The sequence below is a fragment of the Antechinus flavipes genome, chromosome 1 (assembly GCF_016432865.1).
Source record: "Antechinus flavipes isolate AdamAnt ecotype Samford, QLD, Australia chromosome 1, AdamAnt_v2, whole genome shotgun sequence".
Lineage (NCBI taxonomy): Eukaryota > Metazoa > Chordata > Mammalia > Dasyuromorphia > Dasyuridae > Antechinus > Antechinus flavipes.
The window spans coordinates 62,187,122-62,207,766 of NC_067398.1; the positions used below are offsets into that span (position 1 = coordinate 62,187,122).

The following is a 20,645-nucleotide window of genomic DNA, read 5'->3' on the forward strand; positions in this document are numbered from 1 at the left end:
TATCTATAAATATATATATCTATATCTATAGATATATATATATAAATTTATTCAAGAAGCATATAGACTTGCTTGGAAGACCTCCAAGTTTTTCCAAAGGTATTAGCTATCTGTGCTCCAGGTAGCTAACAGGTCCTTGAGTAGCAGATGACTGATCTCATCTTTTCCCCTTCCTATGAATGTTCTTATATCATTTCTCTCATCTGGCCTCATTTTTAATTTAAGTTTAAAGTTTTCACAAAGTTATTCTATATACTGGATACTGATATATTTAATGAACAATTTATAACTTGAAATGCTTAAAAAGTATTCATTAGTATAAACATTTTGGCAAGCAATAAAATAGTACAAATGGCTATGCAGCAACAATATCTTAAAATCTTAAAAACACTCTCTTTAGTTTCCACTACCAGGTGTTTTCTTAATGACACGTTTTTTCAAAAGCCTCCTAATTGGATGAGTTGAGTTGACATTTTGCCTTATCCACTAAAGAGAAAAAAATTAAGATTCCAATTTTCCAAGCATTTCCTAGACTGAATTCCATCTTGTGTGATCCTAGTGTGAAAGTAACCCTAGCTTCTCCAAAGCTATGCCATGTTGCAAGCTCTGGAACAATGTACCAAACTGGACATGTCTCGTGATGGACTGTATGCCAGTTGTTCATGACCAGCCTACTTAAGTTCCAAAAGGAACCTGTGAAGACATGAATTTTGAGAAGATAGCAAGATTATCTAGTAAGTTATAGATGAATCATGAGCTTCATTTATGAAGAGAGTACCACTCTTAACAAAATTATACATCCTTGAATGACTTCAATGCACATGCAATATTTGTACAACCAGTCTATCAATAAAATTCAACATTTCCATTATTAAACAATCACTTAAGATCAAAATATACTATGACCAATGCTATTTCAAAATGAAATTCTAGGAAAGATTAAATTTATGAATGTTTATTATAAATCTCAAATGTTAAAACAATATCATTAATGGCATTTCTATTTTTTATTACTACTTCATATTGAATGAAATATTTTCAATATTAAATCCATTATTTCTAATATACACAAAAATATTTCAGTAAAACCACAGTATCATCATGATAAAGTATAATCTAGAATGAAAGCGCTTTCATCTTTTGGGCAGTTCATAAGTATTTTAATAAAAACAAATTCAAAACCTAATTCAAATATTACAATTTTATGAAAAACAACTATAATTTTATAATGAAGGATACTTTAAAATGACCTTTTCTGCTTCTTTCATTTTGAGAAGTTATGAGTTATGACTAGAAACAAAAGATATCAAGGATTTATATTACTATTAATGAGAATTCAAGTAATAGTATTTAAAACAAGATATCTCTGAATATAGATTTGCAGAAAGATCATTATATTTTATTAGCAATTAAAAATGAAATCATTATAATAATGACCAAATAACTCATGTAATTGATAGATGGGTATTAGCCTAAAGTTTTCCCAAGCTAATTTTTCCATATGCTAAGCTGTGCAGAAATGGTCCAGTCATGTATACTATATAATTTGGTAGATAGAGTACTGCACTCAAGAGAGATCCAGAGACCTCTTCTGGATGCTAGTCTCTGGATATATTCAAATTTTCCCTCTGTCTTTCCATTGGAGATAATAGTGTTGTAACATAAAGTTTTGGAGAGTCTGAATATAGAAGAAAGGACTGACTGCATAAAAAATAATTTCAATGCAGTGCCAGTTATGCCAATTTTATAGATATACTTGAAAGTGCTAATAACAAAAAAGTAAGGGAATAGGATTTGGGGAGTGTTTTTTTTTTTTTTTTTAAAGGATTCCTTTTAATAACAAACTATCTTGAGACAATCAAAAAATTTTAGAAAATTTTCTAAGAATAAAGTATCTATTCTACGCAAGGCACTACACAAGATACTAGAGATACAAAGACAAAAAACAAAACAAAACAGTCCCTGCCTTCAAAGAGCTAGATATACAAAGATTTAAATTAAAATAATTTCAAAAATATATTCAAGAATTTAGCCCTGGAATTCAAATGACTTTTACCAGTACTTCCCAGTTTCTTCAATTGCTAGACAATATCTTTCACAGCATATCTAGGGATACTTGGAATTACTAAGAAAAAAAATCCTATGTTGCTGTTTTGATAATAATATACTAGATATAAGCTAAGTAACAGAGAACCTGTGAAGTTCTACACCTCTAAATTAATCACACCAGATACTTCCAAATCTATCTTTAGTCATTAACTCTGCCCATAATCAAAATGTTTCCATGTGACAAAACCAGGAATTGTTCCACAATAATTAATGTCTCTTTTTCCTAAATTAAAGATATACTAACCAATCAAATCACTCAACTAGCAAAAATCACTATGACTTTCCCACACCCACAAAAAATGACATTACCTTATGTTGCTGAATCTTCGTATTCAAAGAAGCACTAAAACAGCATTTGGAACATTCCATTACAGCAGTAACTGCAAAGGAGGGTTAAAATAATTTGTCCTTGCCTTGTCTCAAAAACATTTTTAACAGTCAAACTAATTATCTGTCAGGGTTTTCTTCGCTTATTATGGATTTCAAAGAATTAAAAGCCTATTTTCTTTCTTTCTTTTTTTTTTAAAGAGAGCTTTTTTTTCGAGCAAATCCTTTTAATGGTTTTCTCAGCTTCACCCTCAAAGATGTTAGGAAAGGCAAAGTTGAAGAAACTGCAATGAACTTAAGCAACATCAGTGAAAATTGCATCTCATCTCAAAATAGTTCAGCTGTTAATTTGAATGTAGAGTACATACTTATAAGTTAGTTTTAACTTGCATATGCAACAACTTTAGTGGTAAATCACTATGTAGCCTTATTTTTTTAAGCAGCATTCTTTATATGTAGTTACACTTTAAAAGTACCACTAAAGGCCATTCAGTCCAGTCTTTTGCTAATTGAGTGGGGAATGCAATATGGAAGTAGGGATCTACTTTTACACACAAAAGATCCATTCAAGCTTGAGTTCCACTTAACTCCCCATCTTCAACATTCTTTCCCCATGTCCTTATTTTCCAACCATAGTGGAACCTCAAAACTGTATTCAAGTCTTCTTCTATATCATATTTCTATTGCTGCATCCAAAACTGGACAGTGGGTTTAGACTGTGACAACCAACTCTAAAGGCATTTCAACAATGAATTACCTTTTTAATATATCTTATTTTTCTAATGAACACTATATTACTATTTCAGTTTTATCTTTGTTGTCCACTACAACTTTTGTTGTGTTAATTCAGCATTGTCAGTGTTTGACTGTCTTATATTTTCAAAGTTACTTTAAATCCCTAATCAGAATATCTAAATTATCTGAATTGAACTTCATAATATATAATGTTCTGCTTAGTTTCTCATTTGACATTTTTGCCAACATTGTTCATTTTCCCCTGGCCATTTGAATCTGAATGTAACTATAAGTAATGCCAGTCACTCAAACAAATTTGACACTATTAACAAATAACCACATGCATTATTATTTTTATTAATTATTTGGATGATCAAATAAGTATCCTGAATACCAAAGAATAAAACATTATGTTCTTATTATCAATTATCCACATTCATTGTGAATTCTATAACATCATTTCCACATTTGCCTACTGCTTAATTTACATGCTAAAAAAAAGCAAACTGGCTCAATGCCATTGATTCAACAAGCATTTATTAAGTACCAATGATGTGCAAGACATTACATTCCCAAAAGGAAAAATATGTTCCAAAATAGTAAGTAAATTTTAGATGATTTATACATTTAGTTCTATTCATTAACATGAATGTTTAAGTTTTAACACATTTGCCACATCACCTCTGAGATTCATAGGATCATTCATTCAGTATAATAATCACGTATTTTTCTATGTGCTGAGCATTTTGCTATGTGTAATGGATAAAAAAAGACTAAAATACAATAATCCCTGTCCTTTAAGTAGTTTATATTTTAGTAGGGATGGTGAGCATAAAACATGCACATAAATAAGAAACTACATAAAGAAAATAATAGTAGCTTTATTGGGGGAATTAGGAAAGGACTCAATTATATAAGATTTAGAGCTGGAAGAGATCATGGAGGTGATTTAGTCCAAATCTTTCATTTTAGAGATGAGAAAATAGGAGATCTAAAACAGTCAAATAACTTGTCTAAGGACAGAAAGCTAGTTAAGTGTCAGAAATGGGACATGGGAACAGACAATGATGACAAAGAAATAGGAGTCTAACAAGGAAGGTATCTATACCACGATATTCTCAAAAGCCCAATTTAACCTAAGAATGGAAAAGGACCTATGACAGTTACTACCTAATTCATACATCTCATTTTAAAATATACTATTAAAAGCAAAAATAAATGGAAATGTCACACAAGAACTGTTGCTCAATCACAATGGGTCTGTTAATACAGAATTACAGAATCTTAAGAATTGGAACAGCCCAAAGAAGCTATCAACTTTCCCACTTGGTGGTTGTTCAGTTGTGTATAACTGGTCTTGACTTCACATCTGTAATTGATAAAAATCTTCTCTACATTTCCAATTAAGGCATCTAGCCCAAAACATCTTTAATGAGATGTGTCATCCCGTTTGTTGTTGAGCCAATAGAATAATGGTAAGATATTCCTTATATTAAACTTCGGATCTGCTTTCCTGTAAATTCCACTTATGGCTCTTACTTCTACCTTTTAAAGTCCTACAGAATCCATCTTCTAGAGGACAGTTCTTCCAATATTTCAAAACAGAATTTTATTGCAATTGATTCTTTTATTTATAAAATGGCAAAATATCTTCTCTAATCAGAGGGAACAATTTCCACAGTGTGTGTATGGTCTAAGTGTGAGCATTGAGAGGTAAAAATTACTTTCCCAAAATCACAAAGTTCTTAAAGAACTACAAACTCCTATTTTTGTAAATTTTCTCCCACTATATCTGACAGAAAGGATATCTGTTAAGTCTATTATAAAAAAGGTCCCAATGTATACTGCTGTTCAAAAGAGTATATCTTGAAAACCAAGTATATTCTAAATAGAACATATTTTATTCTAACCAAAAAATGGTTCATTATACCCATTTTATATTAATCAAGAAGTATAAATAGAAACTCTCCTTTGATGTCTGTCAATATGGTTCTATCAAGATTTTATGAGAAAAGTAGATCAGGACTGTGTAACTGGCACCTTTCATTCTACCTATAAATAGGCTTGCCTCCTTCTGTCTCATTAAAAAAATATGTAAAAAAAGAAATAAACAACAGAAACATATACATAAAAAAAGAACATCCCCATCTTCCATTGGTCTTTGTAACTTACTGAAGCAATCATCCTATCTTTCCTTCTTCCCTTCATCATAAAACTTCTAGAATGTATGGTACACATATTCTCTATAATTCTCAATCAACTCCACGAAACTTGGCTTCAGTCCATTTCTACTAATCTACTGAAAGACAAAATTTCAAAGTCTTTGATGATCTAGGTCAATCACCAAACAATATACTTTCTTCAGTCCATGCGATCTTCAAATGTTCTTTTACAGTATTAGACAGTGATAACTGTTTTGACAGACCATTTTCCTTACCTTCCATAATAACACCGTCCTTGTTAGATATTTTCCCATCCCTTCAACTTCTAATTTTAGTTATTTCACTGGTTCCTTCAACACTCCACTACATCTTCCATCTCTATGCTTTTGCTTTGGTTGTCCCTCTTATCTGGAATGTGTTCCTTTCCTAATGTTCAATTAAAAGTCCCTCACCTCCTTTAAAATCCATCTCAAATACTATCCTCTAGATGAAACTTTTTCTAATCTTCCTAAACTAATATCCTAATTTCCTAACCAACCTGTATTTATTCTGCATATACTTAAGACATTTGCAAGTAGTATTCCTCATTTAATATCGTTTAGAGAACTAGGAATATTTCCTTATTAACTTTGTACCAAAAGCATTTAAGCATAGAGCCTGGGACACAGTATATGCTTAATAAGAATTCATTAATTTCCTTTTCTTCCCACTTCACACACACAGAAAGTTCCTCAAATCTTGGTTCTTAACCTCTTCACTCTGTAAGTTCTATCCCTTAAAGACAGAGCTTAAATATCTTAACTTCTATGTGGATGTCTCCCAGATGTTTATTTCCTACTTTTAATTCTTGCACAGTTATATACATCCAAATGCTAGACCAGTATGTTCCCATTTAGAACTCAAATTCACCAAGTTTAAAGATGACTCCATCATCTCCCCAAACCATTCCCTCATCTATCTTCTTCATTAGCCTCTTTTATTTTACCACTTATACTCATTCAATTGCTAAGATCTGCTGATTCTTCCTCACCTTTTCACACATTTATGAATACTTCTGTGCCAGGAGAGACTTCACTAGAGACACAAATAACAGATTTTGCCCTCAAGGAATCTAATGCAAACTCTTGTATGGAATGAGGATTCTAAGATACAAGAAAAGATTTATTTTAACATCTATTTTTACATACTTAATATAAAATAATGCAAAGCATGATGGTGAGAGGTAAATTGCTGTTTTGAGATAGTAACACAATTGGAAGAAAACAATTGGAAGAAGCTACTTGAATAAAAATTAAATATTAAGAGAACAAATCCAAATTGTGGTTTTTTTTATTCCAGAGGAACTATACATGAAAAGGACCAAAACTTGCAAAGGAAAGCAAGGCAAATTTCTGAGAATTGTGAAAGTGATAGCACTTTCAAATACTTATATCCTTCAGTTTCTCCATTCTGTTTGTTTAATGTGGTGTTTAACTTCTTATTGATTACTTGTTGATATGTCTGGAGTTTATTTTGTTTTTGTTCTGATGGATTTAATCAGGAGAGTAACTTTGGTTCACTTTTTTATTCAATATTTTTAATCATCATTGGATTCTATAAATCATGGTTTTATATAGTTGCTAAGGTTCATTAAGAAATTTGCTCACTCCCCTAAGCCATTGCAAATAAGAAGCGGAGTTTGGTTTTCCGAGCCTAGGGGCTTGCTCTGTGGACTGTATCTGTGTTCTAGAATATCAAGGTTTATTAATTAATAAGGCTTTAATATGTCTCAGCAAGTGTGCCAGGTACCAGTATGTGTGTATAATATACATTGCTAGTTCGTCTAGGCAGGGTGTGGGATACAGATGGAAAAATTACATCATCCTTTCCTTAGGGATCTTATAGTTTAATGTACTAAGATAAAGAAATCTATATATAACTGACTATGATATAAGGCAAACCCTAAATGTAAGTAGAGGAGAAATCACTTTGACTTAAAGATCTTAAGGAATTAAGCATAGTCCCAAGTAGGAGGAAATAAGAGTAGGAGAGGGAAAAGACAGATTTTTGCTGATTAAAAAATAAATAAATGTATATGTGTGTATAATTTTTTTTAATGAAAGAATTAAGGAAAACTTCATAATAATATTTAAGCAAGAGAAAGAATCATAGGAATTCCTCTAATTTGTGTGAACCAATTGTTCACCACAACAACTGTTGTCCTTCAGTCATTTCAGCTGTGCCAGATTCTATATGATTCTATTTGGGGTTTTCTTAGCAAGATACTGATGGTTTGCCATTTCCTTCTCTCTAGTTCATCTGACAGAGGAGGAAATCAAGGCTATCAAGGTTAAGTGAGTTGCCCAGCATCACACAGCTAGTTAGTTATGGGTCCATTTGAATTCAGGAAGAGTAGTCCCCCTAACTAGACCCAGTGTTCTAACCACTGCACCACACAGTTGTCACATCACAGATAAGATCACTTCCTTGTTTTTGTTCAGTTTTACTTTAAGAAGAGAATTTCTAAAAGTTCTAATATTTGAAGAATTTGAATTTGAAGATGAAAGTTCAGAAAAAGTATACTCAAGTGTCATGTAAATGATGTGCCAGCTCTTATTTTACATGAATTTAGAATAAATGGTAAAATAAATAATAAAAATGGATAAGTGTTCAAAGAATGTTAACCGTTCTCAAAAGAAGAATTATATATTATGACAATACTGCTCCAACTCACTAATAATAACAGAAATACACATCAAATCAATTAGAGGGTTTTATCTCACAACCTGCCAATTGGCAAAGATAAACAAAAGATGAAAGGATCAATAGTGAAAGAGACTAGTGAAGGAGTCATTAAAAAGCCTAATTACACACTGTTCATGGAGCTGATCCTACCATTCTAATTTGAAATTATGCTAAGAAAGGGATCAAAATGTTTATATCCTTAATAAACCATATTACTAGCCATAGATAGGAAGGCGATTAAAGAAAAAGAAAAATGATCCATATAGATCAAAATAATTAGAATTTTGTAGCTACAAAAGGAAATAAAACAAATGTCCATTGGGGAATGACTAAACATTTATGTTATGAATGACTAAACTATATGAATCTATGTAATATTATTGCACTATAAAAAACTATGAAGGAATCTGGGAAACCCAGGAATAAATAAAGCCCCAGACTTAGAATTAAGAAGACCTGAGTTCAAACCCAGCCTCAGACATATATAAGCTATTACCTGGACAAGTCACTTAATCTTTTTCACCCTTAGTTTCCAACCTCCCAGGTTGGAATAATTTGTAAAGTCCTTTGCAAATTATTTTTGCAAGGATTACATGTGAATTATAATGTTGATGATGACAATGGTGAAGAAAAAAACCCAGGAGATTATTACATTAACTGATGCAAAATGAAGTAATGAACAAAATGAGAAAAACAATATTCACAACGACAACAGTTTCAACAGAAAAAAAAATCACCAGCATAATAAAAGGGATGATGACTGAAACTAATTTCATTGGTGAAGGGAGCACCTGGTGAGAATCTTCCTCTAAATTCTGTGAAATTACAATATCCAAGGTTGGCTTCATAGAAGAGTTATGAGAGTACACCCTCCCTCCCATTCTTTAGAGATATGGACTACTGTTGTGGTATACTGAAGATGTGTTGGATTGAGTTGATTTGTGGGATAACTTTGCTTTTTTATTGATGGCTCTCAGGAAGTGTAGCAAGTAGGGATAAAGTAGGAAATTTCAGTCACATAAAAACAAAAGATATCAATAAAAATGTAAATGTTGCGGGGAGGGAAGAAATAAACAGAGGAATATTTCAGGATCAGAGAACCTGAAGGGGACCTTAAATTGTCCTTTCATTCAATTTATCCTTCCAATATGGCAGATCCCTCTAGATAAACCTTGAAAAATATTTGAATATTTCTAGGTAATAACTCACTACTTTGTAAAGGAGGCCATTTTTATTGTTGGAAAGTTTTTTGGGTTAAGTAACTTTTCCCTATTAAGTGGAAACTTTTACTGCCATGTTGAAAATGTATGATCACATCTGGCAATCCAACAAAAATTACCAAAGAGAAACACAAAACAAAAAATAGTCTCTGTTGGAAGGAGCTAAAACAGGCACATTAATAAAGTGATGGAACTGTGAATTGGTTCCAACATCCTGGAAAGCAATTTGAAACTACATGTTTAAAAAAGTAACCAAGATTAAAAATTTCCTTGATTTGGAGATCCTAATAGGCATAGAGTTGTAAGGAAAAATCAATTTACAAAGACAATAAAGATAGAATGAAAGGTGTCTGATAAACTAAAATATTGATAGGAACACTTTCATTGTGAAATCAAAGAAATGGAAACAAAAATAAATAATCATGAATTGTTTTGGCAAATATTGTACCCTAAAGAAACAATGAGTAGGAAGAATTCAGATGAATGTAAAAACATATAAACAGATGCAAAATGAAATAAGCAAAACCAGAAAAATAAATAAAATTATAAAGTAAATTAAAGGATAAAAATTGAATTGTATGACAAGCAAGTTTAATGACATAATAAGTCAGATAAGAAAATGCACATAACTTCCACTGCCCTCTGCAGATGTAGGAGAAAAAGAGTATAATATATTGTTTAAGACTGCAATGGTTGATATATTAGTTAGGTTTGTGCAAAAGTTTTTCTTTCTCTTCTTTACTTTTCATAATAGGGATGGTTTGATGAGAAAAAGAGGAGGAAGAATATTTATGGAAAAAAAGTGATGCAAATATTTAAGTTTGAGTTCTTCTAATAAATGTATAATTATATTTTATTTAAGTCTGTTTCTTATTAATAAATTTCTTAGCAAATCTATTTAACCCTAACCTTGTCTTTGTCAAAGTATAGGAAACAGAATTTATCTTTTGAGGGTTTTTTTTTTTTTGGGGGGGGGAGGGGAAGGGCAACTGGGGTTAAATGACTTGCGCAGGGTCACACATATGTGTTAAGTGCCAGATTTGACCTTAGATCCTCCTGACTCAAGGGCCTATCTAGTTGCCCCAGAATTTATCAGATTCCAGAGTCTCTGAGGACATTAATATTCTCTTAAAATAATGAAAAAAGTTGGTGACAGAAAGAAATCTTTTGAAAGGGTAACAGAATTAGCTGTAGAAATAAGTCCTACCTTCCTAAATTGCTTTTCTCAATTTTTCCTTATTTGGATTACTAGTACTAATTATACCATTTGAAACAACTTAAGTCTATTCTCTTTCTCATATGACAACTTTTAAAAGATCTGGACAATTTTTGTTATATCCATTTGTATGAGTTATATTTTCCCTCATTGGATTGTAAGCTCCATGACTTAAAAAAGTATGTTATTTCTGTATCTCTCCCCACACTATATCCTACATATTATATATGTCCTTGATTTGAACTGAAAAATAAATTCTCTTTTCTTCTTCTTCTTCTTTTTTTTTTTTTTGCTAAGGAAATTGGGGTTAAGTGACTTGCCCAGGGTCACATAGCTAGGAAGTATTAAGTGTCTGAGACCACATTTGAACTCAGGTCCTCCTGACTTCAGGGCTGGTGCTCTATTCACTGCACCACCTAGCCGCTCCAAATTCTCTTTTTTTAAAACATTTCTAGTTTGGAATATTACCCATGTGATTCAGATAACAATGGCCTCACCATTATGACAGACCTATCTACACAAGAGTATGGGGCATTATAATAACCCTCTTAAAAATTGTAATCAAAACTGTTTAGAATAATCCAGATTTAATTTGGCTATTGGGACTTGACATAGATAATAGATCTCTATTTATGGCAGCAGTCACAGTTTTGGTATCTATGTCACACTGCAAACATATACCAATCCTGTAACCAGGAAACCAAAAATAATACCATTTTTTTTTTACATCAGTTCATGCTACCAAATCTTATCCATCTATCACATTTGAGTCATAAAATACTAAATGCAATGATTTAAATCTATTTCTATTAAATTTTGACATGCTCCAAAGCAATCCCAATAGACTTTGGACAGAAAATGTCATCTGCATCCAGAAAAAGAACTAAGGAAACTGAATGCAAATCAATGCATGCTATGTTCATTTCTTTTTTTCCATTTTTAATCTGTCCCATGATTTCTCTTTTGCTCTGATTTTTCTTTCTCAACATGATTCATAAAGCAATGTGTATTAAAAATCAATAAATTTACTAGAAAAAAATTTTTAAAATTTGGCATGCTATTAGGGACAATACAATTTACTTTTCTAAATACTTCCTAAACTTAAAAAAATTATTTCTCATTAAAGTCTATTTATTAATAATAAATTCATGGTCCTCACCTTGAGGAACTGCAACTGGGTTTTCACTGACGCAAATTGGGGAACCTTTGGAGAGGAATCTGCTCTATCAATAGACATTTATGATGCCACTTACACTTTTTAAAAGACAGCTATGTGGAAAGATTTTGAGGTTAAGCCAGGGATACAGCCAGGATGTGCCAGAGGCAAATCTGAACCCATGTCTTCCAAGGAGAGATTAGGGTATCCACTACATATCACTATGTTCTTACCTCTATTGTGACTCAAGTTTGAGGTTAACAAAAGAATATACATACAAATAAATTAACCCTGGAACTACTACTTGGCCCCCAGACAAGTAAAAATTTAATGTTTGTACAGAGAAAGTAATGTTTATTTTATTTATTTTACTATCAATAAGCTTCGTGAAGCAGGTAAAACAATAGCCTAGAAGAAATCTTATATTGATTTTTAATATTAAGTTAAACACTGCTATGTATAATTTAATCATTAAACCTCAAATCAATGGGTTGGAGCTTGAAGGATGATAATACTATTGTTATTCATCTTTCTTCATTTAATTTTTCTTTTTTAGCTTGATCTCCTTCCCAATACTTTAGAAGTATAAGGATACTTTGTAAACAGGATAAATCATGCAAAATATGAACAAGAGGCAATGCTCCCTCAACACTATTAGTTCTCTCCCTTCTCTGGCCTCTCTCCTAGCTACCTGGCAAGACCAATATGTTCCAACTCACTAAGAAGGAATTCTGTTTGGCAGACTTTAATAATTATATGGAAGAAGCAAAATTGAAAGGGGTCTCCTGTGTCAAATGTGAAAGATAATCTCCAATAGAAAGGAAATTTTCCATCTACTTTCCCTGGTAATAATTATTTGGGGCTTTTTACCTTTAATATAAAAGGAAGAAAGCAACTTTCTACATCATCTCTTCCTAAAAAACCTATTAATACAAACCAAGTTAGATACTGGTACCTACCCTTTGCTTTAGGGAAATACAAAAAAAATCACAATCATGTGCTTAACTAAGAGGTGAGCTAAATATATAAATGAAGAAGATTCTGCTATATCTTTTTTTTTTTTTATTTCACACAAAATAATAAAAAATGAATTTATACATTTAGGAATATGAGGATTTAAGGCACAAAGCCAAAAACAGCAATATAAACTAAGTCCTTTAGACATACTTAGAACACTCAAAATGGGAAAATAAGAACATTTCAATTTAAACATGTCTTCCAGAGGTTCAAAGATTTAAAGAAGAAGAAGAAGAAAAGGAGGAGGAAGAAGGAAGCAGAAGTAGCAGCAGCAGCAACCACCATTGCTACCTCAAGCAAAACCACTGCTAAGTTTCTACCAAATCCCAAAGTTTTTCCTGAGCAGAAAGGATGCTGAAATTGCCCCTCAGCTCTTTTCCTCCAAAACTAAAAAAGTCATCATAATTACATAAGTGTTCATTAGTCACCAATTAATTTTATTACAGGGATCTTTCTAGGGACAGAAATGTTCTAAAGTCAAAGAGATTCATTCTCTCTCCACAAGACCACAACTGCCATCTATTCTACTTCTTTTACCTGCATCAGGCATCACATCCAATGTAGTGAATGATATGGTTTTTTTTTTATTTTGTTTTCTAGGAAAACATTTAATTTAATTGAAGACAATGGGTTTCCCCAAATTATGTGAAATGAGAAAGCGACCTTGAACAGATCAATAACATACTTTAGCTGTAGGGTTAGGGTTAGAGTCGGGAGGCGCGAATTTAGGGTTATATACTGCTGATTATAGAGAGATTATATACTGCTGAGGATTGTTCAATGATGCTGTCAAAACAAGATGAACTGGAAAAAAAGGTAAGAACACAATGAAAAGGAGAACAGTCATGAATACAAGGCTAAAAAGGATATTCTAATCTAAATTATAAAGGAAAAAGATTAGTTGTGGTTGGGTGTTTTTTGAAGGGAGGAGTGACTAAAGGAATGTATTAAGAAAAGGATAGTCTAGAAAAATGGATTATAAAAGGATGACTCATGTTGTATATTTTAGGGGGGTAATCTGCACAAAATTTGAAAGGAAATAAGCAAAATGTATAAGAAGGGAACTCCCAGGAAAAGTTCAGCAACCTGTTAGACAAAAGCAATGAAGACAGGAAGAAATGAGTAACGCAACTTGATTATATTAAATTCATATTTCAATAAAAGTATAGAGCAAAAAAAATTTTAAACATAGGAATTATCCTTTAAAACAGATATATATGATTAAATATATATATATATATATATATGGTTCTAGAATCATATCCCCAAAATGCACATTTAAATAGAAATAAAAATAAGATCAAGGGAAAAACATTCTAAGAATTCTGGACACGCTAAATTAAAGAAAAAATGGATATCAAGAAATAGAATTCTCCCAAAATTTTCAAGCCAATTAATGCATTACTTATACAAATGAGAAAAGGAATTCCCAATGTTGTATCACAAACAAATCATGCACCTACAGAAGGCCCTCAAAAAATATGAATTGTAGAATGAATTTATGAAAAAAACAAAAAATTTCAATCACTGAAAACAAAAAACTATTTGTTCCCATTCCCTGATTCCCATGAGAATTTTTGTGTCAGGTGTTCCTTAGAGACTAATAATAACATCTGTAACTGAAACATCCAGCATTCTCAACCATCCATAATTATGAAGCTGAAGCAAAAAAAAAAAAAAAACCCAAAACAAACCACAACCTCTTAATTTAAGGCCTAATGAAAACAAAGAAGATTTAAGAAAATGAAGATTAAAGGAGGTATAATGGTTTTACCTGGATGATTAAGGGATCTCTCTAGGAATAGCTCATACACCCACTATACTCATATGTATCTAAGTTCAAAAACAAAAAAAAGAGAATAAAACAAAACCAGAAGATAATAGATTTGGTCATGAAAATATAAAGCAACAAAGGAAGTGAGAACAGGAAATGAAAGCAACAAAGTGAGGAGTGGGGGGTGGGGGACGACACACACAGGGAAACAGACAATATGGATATTAAGGAGCAACAAAGGTGGTGAGAAGATAAGTCATAGCACAGAACAGAAAGATCCAACTGGATGAACACAACTACCTAATGGATTTCTGTCTGGAAGAAATAGGCTTATAAACCAAATCTCAGAGACCAACTCATATGCCACTAAAGAGAACACCAACTAGGCTGAAATAGTTGACTAAAAGTATGTAGGAAACATGTTCGAAGTTTTGTTTCATGCCTTTCCCATCTATTAAAAAAAAAGCACCATAATAGACATTCATAATAAAAATCCTAGGTCATCATTAAAGACTAAATTATATAATCTCCACCAAAATAATAGTTTTTAAACGTTTTAAGGTTTAACTTAACATATAAAAGCTAATATGAAAGATCAATTTTAAGGAACTCAACATGAACAAACTTTAAACATGGACAAATTGTTTTTTTCTACATGGGAGATATATGTTTAAGATTTACATCAATAATAGGGTAAGCTCAAAAGAAAGACTGAGAGAGTTAAGATAAAAAATAGTAATTACATCATACAAATGAGGTACAGAGGAAGAATAGACATGGAGGCATTAGAGTGGGGAGGAGGGCTCATAGTTATGAAAACCTATTCACATCTGGAATGGGTTCAATAAGCAACACTACATAGATATCATAAAGGGTATAGTACCTTCCAAAATCTATAAAGAAATAAAGAGGGGAAGGATGGGCAGATGGGGAAGCAAAGAGTAAGGGCAGAAGATAAGAGGGGAATCCCTAGGAAGGGAGAGGTTAAGGAATAGTAAGCCAAGTTATAAAACAGAATTAAATGAAAAAGTCAGCAGGGATAGGAAAGATGTGTAAGTACATATGTATGTGTGTGTATGTGTGTGTGTGTGTGTGTGTGTGTGTGGTGTGTGTGTGTGTGTGTGTGTGTGTGTGTGTGTGTATATAAATATATCTTTTCTTAACTACATCTTTTCTTAACTACAACCTGCTGGGGCAGTAGCAGAAGGGGGGGGTTTGAGGCAGAGAAAGAGAATGAAAGGGGAAAAAAAGAATAAAGCACAAAAGGTGTGCAGCAGAGAACAAAAGAACAATTTACAAGGAAATAAAGAAAAGATAGACACTCATGAATATAATTTTTTCTACTAATATTTATTGTTATACATTTTGAGTCCCCCCTGAGGTTCTGCTGGGCACATGATAATATTCTTTTTTTTTTTTTTTTTAACTTTGTTTTGGATTGCTTTTCTGTTTTTCTTTTTTTTTCTTATTCTGTTTCTTCAAATAAATAAATTTTTAAAAAGTTTTAAAAGGCTTTAACAAGTGTCATATTTCTGGAATATCTCATTCCTTATCCATGGTGCATAAAGATACATTATGTTCTCCAATTATGATAAAAAAGAGAAATAATATTCCTATATATTTACAGTTATAAGAGTATATATAATAATACATTAAAATTAATGTAATTTTAGAAATTATTTTGAAACAAAGTAATACATGTGAAAAAGACAAACATAACTAAAAATAATAAACTATTTTAAGAGGTGCTTTAGCTATTTTTTAAATTTGCATTTTTTAATATTGCTTCTATACAACAGATATAACATTAAATCCAAAGTCTTTAAGTGCCATTCTTATTAGAATGGATACTTTTAATGTTTGCATTAGACAGCCATTGGAGGAAAGCAGTCTGATTGGGAGGAGAGGAAAAGAGTCAGCTCCAATGTACAAACATTCCTAGAATATGTTTCGAATATGGGTCATGCTATTTTACCAATCTAACAATCTAAACCACCTATTTAATACAAGTACCAAGTATATATTTTACCACTCTGTTTCATTTGACTTAAAAAATATTTTAATTCCTATTTCCCTACACATTTTATTTAGTGAACATCTTAATCATATTTATTTAACCTGCTCTGCTGTACCTCAAACTGCAGGGTTCAAACAAAATAAAAATGTTAAGAAGGATATGACTAGCACCAAGAACAATAAAAGAATTTCACTTCAAGATTCCTACAGTACATATTCATGTGTAATAGTGTGAAAATTACATATATATTGAATCTAAGTACTGCCTGAATACTAAATAATTTTTATTCATTTTTTTTCATATTCTTCCTTTAATGGACTTTTATTAGTGCAAAATGCTATAACAAATTAAAAGAAAATATTCTTTCATTCTAGTATGCTATTACTAAAGATGCCTAGATGTTAGAATTCCCAAGTTTTAAGTTCTATTAGGCCTGCACCTTTAAGAGACTGGCTATTCCCAATGTGTGGAATGTTCTCTTCTCAGGCTCAACTTCCTCTGAGACTCAGCTCAAATTCTACCTTCTTCAAGGTGACGTTTCAGGTCCTCCACTCCACCATCTCCATGTCACCGGAACCAATTTTTCCAATGTTACTGTTTTCCATCTGAGATGACATTCCATTTACTCTGTATATATTTTGTCCCTACCTAGGTTTTGCATATTGCCACCCCAATTACAAGGTGAATTCCTGAAGGAAGGCACTGTGTTTTTGTCTTTCTTGGCATTTGCAGTACTTTGCAACGTGCCTAGGACATAGTGAGCATTTGACAAAATGCTAAATTTTAGACTGAATGTTTGGTTTGCACTTTTTCATTAAAGCTCCAAATGCGAGATATTAAATTCATTAAGGCAACATGGACTCCCCAAATTTTTTTGAAACTTCTGTTCAGATAATTCAAAATGGTAATATTTAAGAAACAAATCTTTGATAAGCCTTTGGAGATTTTGGGAAATACAACTACATAATTGTCCAAAAGCTAAGTTTTAGAACCAATGCATATAAGATGTATGCTCACAGAAAAATCATGTCTTCATTTTAAACAAACCTAATGATGATGGAAATGTTACTTAAGTACAGAAACTCTAACATAAGGTTTTTCTAAAAATATCTGATAAACACGTGCATTATTTTTAACTCCAAATGGAAAGATGTATTTACATTTTAAAATTCCACTTTTTAAATATCATTTATAATCCTAATTTTGCTCCTAAAATCCATTGTCAAGCTACTATTAAAAATAAATACAAAAATAGTTTTAATTTTTTCAATAGAATAAATTAGTTTTCTAAAAGTAGTGATGCATTCTTACTTAGTTATCTGTTCACTTGCAAACCTAAGGGATTCTATCTTAGTCTTTTTAAAGAGAAATCAGGCAAGCCTATATAAAACAGATAATGTTCCTGCAACAAATAATCACAAAATCTCATCATTAAAATGAGCTTCAAAGATGGGTCATCTTCAGAGGCACCCTATTCAATTTTTGAATCATTACTATTGTTAGGGAGAAGTGGAAGGAGTTTTTGTTGTTTTTTTTAAATCTAAATCTTCCCTTTGTAACTCCACCCATTGCTAATTTGGCCCTCTAGAGACAAACAAAATAATTTATCTCCAAATAGCAGTCCTTCAAATACTAAAATATTGTCAAAATATGCCTTCTAAGTCTTCTTATCTTTCTCCAGTTCTTTGAACTATTCCTCATAAGACGTAATTTTTGAGGCTTCACCATTCTTGTTGCACTCCATTTTACAGTTTGTCAATCTTCTTCCCAAAATGTGGCACTCAGAACTAAGATGACTCTAGAAATAGTCTAGGCAGGGTCAAGCTCAGTGGGATACATATTTCTGTTAATAATATCTAAAAATGAAAATTACGTTTTTGTTGTCCTAAAATCATCAACTCCTTTGAGCGTGTCTATTAAAAAGTATTGATCATTTTCAGCTAGTATTTGATTTTGTTGAACTCAATTTTAGGATTTTACACTTATCACATTATTAAACTTAGCTTGAAATCCTAGCCTAAGACTTTAAAATCTTGATTCTGTCATTCAGTAAACTTACTATCTCTTAGCTTTATGTCATCTGCAATCAGCATGCCATCTGTATCTTAACCCAAGTTATGATAAAAGTTTTAAAAAAGGTCAAACACAGATCCCTAGGAGTTTCACTGAAGGATTTCTTTCAAGGTGACATCAAACTATTAATAATCTTTGGGATTCAGCTGTTTAATCAAATTCCAATCTATCTAACTATATTCCCATCTAGCTTGCATCATCATTTCCACAAGAACAACATGGGAGACTGAAAATTCTGCAATGAAATCCAAGTAAACAATATTAGCAATCCCCTATTCTATATATTGAGTCAAAAAAGAACATGGCAACAAGATTGGTCTGCGCAAGCTGTTCTTGTCAAAGTCACGATGGTTCTTTGTGATCACAGCTTCCTGTGTGAGATGTCCCCTCACAGTCCCTTTAACAATGCTACCTTTTGCCAGGAAACAACGTAGTGCTCCCTGGCCTAAGGTGACAGGCTTCATCCTCCTGCATTACCTCTCTTGTTCTCCATGGACTTTCAAACATCACTGACAGTGGCTTAGCAATCACATCCACCAGATCTTTCAGTACCCTGGGATATAGTTCATCTGGGCCTGGCGAACTACACTAAGGCATGATAGAGAAAGAATGTATGAGGGTTTTAAACCATCATGGGACAATATGGACAGAAAGAAGCAAAGAAATCTTAGAATACCAACAAGCATTCATTTTCATTCTCAATATACACAAAGAAATAGGCAGCAAAATATATATGTCCAATTTCAGTTATAGCCCTTCAGCTTATCATATAAAAATTTAACTTTTAAAAGCCAGAAAGGACTTTATATATCGTCATTCTTGTTTAAGTTAAGCAATGTGAGGTCCAGAAATTAAGGAGAAGTAAGGAGTGGGGATAAGGTCAGAATTAGAATCCAGATCTTCTGACTTATCCAGCTCTCTAGCAAACCATTATGACTTTCAATGACAGTTTAGACCATGGTATTTTAACCAGAAAAACCATGAGTGTCCACAAACAGTAAACTGCTGACCCAGAGGGAAAGAAGAAATTGATCCATTGATTATTAAAAAGTATCTGGTGTGACTCTAATTTAAAACAACTATTTTCATATGAAGGCTACACAAATCTATACATTATTCTTTAGGAGGGGTTCTAACCCTGTGGTCTATGAATTTATGTTTTTTAAAATATTTTGTTTCAATATAATTTGTTTTCTTTGTAATTCTAAGTATTTTAAGCATTTAAAACCATTATACCAAGACAAGGTCCATAGCTTCACCAGATTTAGTCAATCTTGGGGTCTATGACATGCAAAAAGTTAAGAATCCCTTACTCTAAAGCAACACTACATATTTTTTAAAAGAACTATATCTACCTTGGGAATCTAATAATTAAAAGACATTCTCTGATCATTTCTTATTATTGCACGTGAGAATGAAGAATAAGGGAAAACAGGAAAAATGGTTAAGATAGATAAGATTATTTTGAGTGAAAAGTTAAAACAATGTAATTCTGATGAAGCTTAAATCACCCTATATTATTAATAAGATTAAGCCCTCAAATTTTATGTAAGCTAAAAATTATAAGGAATTTATAAATTTTCTTATTGTATGTTATAAAGATTTTGACTTAAAACTGTTAAGTTATTAACAGTAAACCTAAACTAAAAAAGTTTTGTGTTCTAATTTTTTAACATGAAAAATTAATACAATTCTATTTGAAAAAAAAAAAAGGTCCTATTAATAATATAGATTAAGGAATGCAAAAGGCAATTTTGGAAAACAAATAGAAATAAATGTAAATTTGACAAATTGGCAGAAATGACTCTTTTAAGAACTACAAATAAACTAAAACAAGTAAGGATTAAGGGCAAAATAGGCTTTTTTTCTGTTTTTTTTTTTTTTTTTTTTTTTGCTGAGGCAATTTGAGTTAAGTGACTTGCCCAGGGTCACACAGCCAGAACGTGTCAAGTGTCTGAGATCAAATTTGAACTCAGGTCCTCCTAATTTCAGGGCTAGTGCTCTATCCACTGCACTATCTAGCTGCCCCCCAGCGGTTTTTTCATAGTGAGTGATCAAATAGCATGTTTTCCCTAGTAAACCTTGTAATGTCAACATGTTTAATTTTATAATCTA

At 31.9% G+C, this 20,645-nt stretch overlaps 1 protein-coding gene across 2 annotated transcripts in view; it reads right to left on the reverse strand.

The window, feature by feature from the left end:
• The window catches only part of FAM120A (family with sequence similarity 120A), a 147,733-nt gene that overhangs the window by 91,403 nt on the left and 35,685 nt on the right, over positions 1 to 20,645 (reverse strand). The window lies entirely within an intron of this gene.